Genomic DNA, 3761 nt, shown 5'->3' with positions numbered 1-3761 from the left:
AATGCATCATTGGCACATGGCACATGTTGAACTTCCAAATTCAGAGGAGGGGTCTCTTGGTGGCCCCATGCAAAATTTAATTTCCTCACATTTCATTTTGAGACTTGTTGGCTTCATTTCTCACTTATGGTCCAGTCACTAAGTCAGGTTTGACTCTTTGAGAACCCATGTACTGCAGCACACCAGGCTTTCCTGTCCTCCACTACCTCCCTGAGTTTGCCCAAACTCATGTCCATTGAGTCGATGATGCCATCCAACAATTTCATCCTCTGTCACCCCCTTCACCTCCTGCATTCAATCTTTCCCATCATTAGGGTCTTTTCCAGTGAGTCAGTTCTTCCCATCAGGTGGCCAAAGTATTGGAGCTTCAGCATCAGTCTTTCCAATTAATGTTTAGGGTTGATTTCCTTTAGGATTGACTGGTTTGATCTCCTTGTGTCCAAGGGTCTCTTAAGAATTTTCTCTAGCACCACAACTCAAAAGCATCAGTTCTGTGGCACTCAGCCTTCTTTTTGGTCCAACTCTCACATCTGTACACGACTACTGGGAAAACCATAGCTTTGACTATACAGACCTTTGTCAGCAAAGTGATGTCTCTGGTTTTTACTACGCTGTCTGCTGCTGCTGCTGCTGCTAAGTCGCTTCAGTCATGTCCGACTCTGTGCGACCCCATAGACAGCAGCCCACCAGGCTCCCCCATCCCTGGGATTCTCCAAGCAAGAACACTGGAGTGGGTTGCCATTTCCTTCTCCAATGCATGAAAGTGAAAAGTGAAAGTGAAGTTGTGTCTGACTCTTAGCGACCCCATGGATTGCAGCCCACCAGGCTCCTCCGTCCATAGTATGTTCCAAGCAAGAGCACTGGAGTGGGGTGCCATTGCCTTCTCCAGCTACGCTGTCTAGGTTTATCATAACTTTCTTTCCAAGGAGTGAACATCTTTTAATTTTGTGGCATCAGTCACCATCTGCACCAGCTCTAGATGGCAAAGACTTTGTGTAGACTTGTGCATTCTCATTTGCATTGGTTTATGTGCCAACACATTTTAAACGCTCTCATTTCAGTGTATGCATTGGTATACAGTTCTTGCTGATGTCGTGGAACTGACTGAAGTCCCTGTGTGGGGGTGATACCCGACAGTGATGTTGCCTCTGGGTTAAATCTTTATCTTGAGCCTTTTTTTTTCTTAGAGAATTGCTTATATTTAACATTAAAAATTATGTCTCTGAGATTTGAAGTAAAATTTTGGGTTATATTTATTAATTCCATTGCCTTTATTAGCTAAAAAAAAAAATCCAACTCTTTGCAATACACAGGGGTTAAAAATATTTAATGATCTCCTGAGTAACTTTGTGGCAACACTAAGAAGAACTCAGAAGAACACCATTCCTCCATGTACCTGCCCGGCTTTAGCTGTCTCACACCTGACGGCCATGCCTGGAGTTCTTAAAACAACCATAATATTTGCTAATTAGTTTACAATTTAAGAAATGCACGCTTGTCATAGATGTAGCCTGGATCTTAGCCAAGAAGGCTGAGATGTAGAGAAATTAGTTCAAGCTTCTAATTCCATATCCATGGGAATTCCAGTGCCCCTCTCTAGATTTCTGAGAACTCCCAGGGGCATAAATTCTCAGTCATGTCCCTCTCTAGTTTTCTGCTTTTGCTCAACTTCTGTTCTCATGGGTTTCTTCCTCCCATGGCTGGTCTCTTCCCTGCGTTGTGCACTCAAGTATGAAATTCATCTCCTTTTCCTGATTTCCTGCAAAAACACACAAAGCATTTAAGTATGTGTTGGACTTAGATGTTCCAGAATTAGGAGAAGGTTATCGCAAAGCAAACAAATACTATAAAGATGAAGATGAGACCTACCTGCTCTTTTGGCAACTCTGCACTGGAAGCTTTCACTTGCTTCTTTTCTTCTGCAATCCTGGTTTCTTGTAACCTGCCACCACACCTGTACCTCTCCCAGCTTCTTTCTCTGTCCTCCACTCGTTTGCCTTTCACTCTTAGGACAGGCAACATCATCATGTCCCCCTCCACCGTGCCCTTCCCTGGAGGAGGATGACATACCCTACCCTGTTGAACCCAGGAGTGGCTGTGTCACAAGCTTTGTCCAAAGACATGTGACTGCAGGTGATGCAGGTTACATTATGCAAAAGATTTCCAAATCAGAGCACGGTTCATCACCTCCTTTTCCTCATCGTGATGGCATTCCAGAAAGCAACTGATCTGGAAGCCTGGGCCCAGGGGCCAGACAAGGGAGATTGGATGGGGCCAAGCGTACTTACCAAGTCAAGGAAAAGAGCTGTTTTCTCTGGATTCCTCTTACATGATCAGGCCATCTATGACTAAGCATAATTTTTTTCTTTCCTTTCTAATTCCTTTGTCTTCTTATTGAGAATCTCCTGTGAAGTGTTGAGTCAACTGAAGGTAGCAAGACACTCTGATGCTATCAATATCAGGGGAGAGCTCTGTAATTGTAATGACTGTGACAGACTTCTCATAGATAACTTTTATCAGATTAAGGAAGTCTTCTTTCATTCCTATCTTTATAAAGGTTTTTAACATAAACAGATATTGCATTTCATCAAATACTTTTCCTGCACATACTTGAAATGATCATATGACCTCTCTCCTATAACTTCATTTTTTCTTTGAGATTTTTAATATTTTCCACATGTTCAGAATTAAATCACTGGTTTTGCAACTGTATTCTGAATTAAAAATTTACATTCTCTTTTTTGAAAAATAATAATAATGACAATTGATTTTTGAGTGTTAAAGCAACCATGCATTACTAAAGTTAAAAAAATTCTTATCATGTGTCACTGGATTTGAACTACTTTATTTTATTTAGGAATTCTACATCTACATTCATAAAGAGTCTGGCTTATATTTGATTTTTCTTGTAACGTTGTTCTCTGATTTCTGTCACAGGTTTACCGGCCTTGTAAACTGAGATGGAATTCTTTGGAACTGGGTTTGGAATTTTCTTTATGTAGGTCTTCCATTTCTTTTGGTTCAATTTGGGTGAATTTTGTTCTTCTAAGAATTTTTCTTTTTTTAATTTTTAAATTATTACCAGCACCGATTCAATCCCTGATTGGGGAGTTAAGATAAAAAAAAAAATTTGTGGACACATATACAGAAAGATGGGTTTCCTTGGTGGCTCAGACAGTTAAGAATCTGCCTGCAATGAAGGAGACCCAGGGTACTTCAGTATTCTTGCCTGGAGAATCCCATGGACAGAGGAGCCTGGCAGGCTACAGTTCATGGGGTCGCAGAGTTGGACATGACTGAGTGACTAACATTTTCACTTTCATACAGAAAGATGGGGTTTCCCAGGTGGCACTAGTGGTACAGAACCCACTTGCCAAAGCAGAAGACATAAAAAGGTGCAGGTTCAGCCCTGCATCAGGAAGATCCCCTGGAGAAGGAAATGACATTCTGGAGTGGATAGACAAAATCCCATGGACAGAGGAGCCGGGCAGGCTATACAATCCATGGGATCACAAAGAGCTGGACACAACTGAAGCAACTTAACATGCATGCATGCATATAGAAAGATAGCAATTTCATTAGAGCTTGCAAAGAACCACTATTTTGCTTTGTTGATTCTATTACAGATTTTGGCATCTATTTCATTAATTCCTATTATTAACTATTTCCTCCTGTTCATATTCACTAGTGTCACCACATCCCTGCGCTAAATTCATTCCATCGTATGCTGATACAAGTCAAATATTTCTTTGAGTGTTTGG

Source organism: Bison bison, unplaced genomic scaffold (genome assembly GCF_000754665.1).
Source record: "Bison bison bison isolate TAMUID 2011002044 unplaced genomic scaffold, Bison_UMD1.0 scf7180017864181, whole genome shotgun sequence".
Taxonomy (NCBI): Eukaryota; Metazoa; Chordata; class Mammalia; order Artiodactyla; family Bovidae; genus Bison; species Bison bison.
This window is presented reverse-complemented; position numbering follows the sequence as displayed.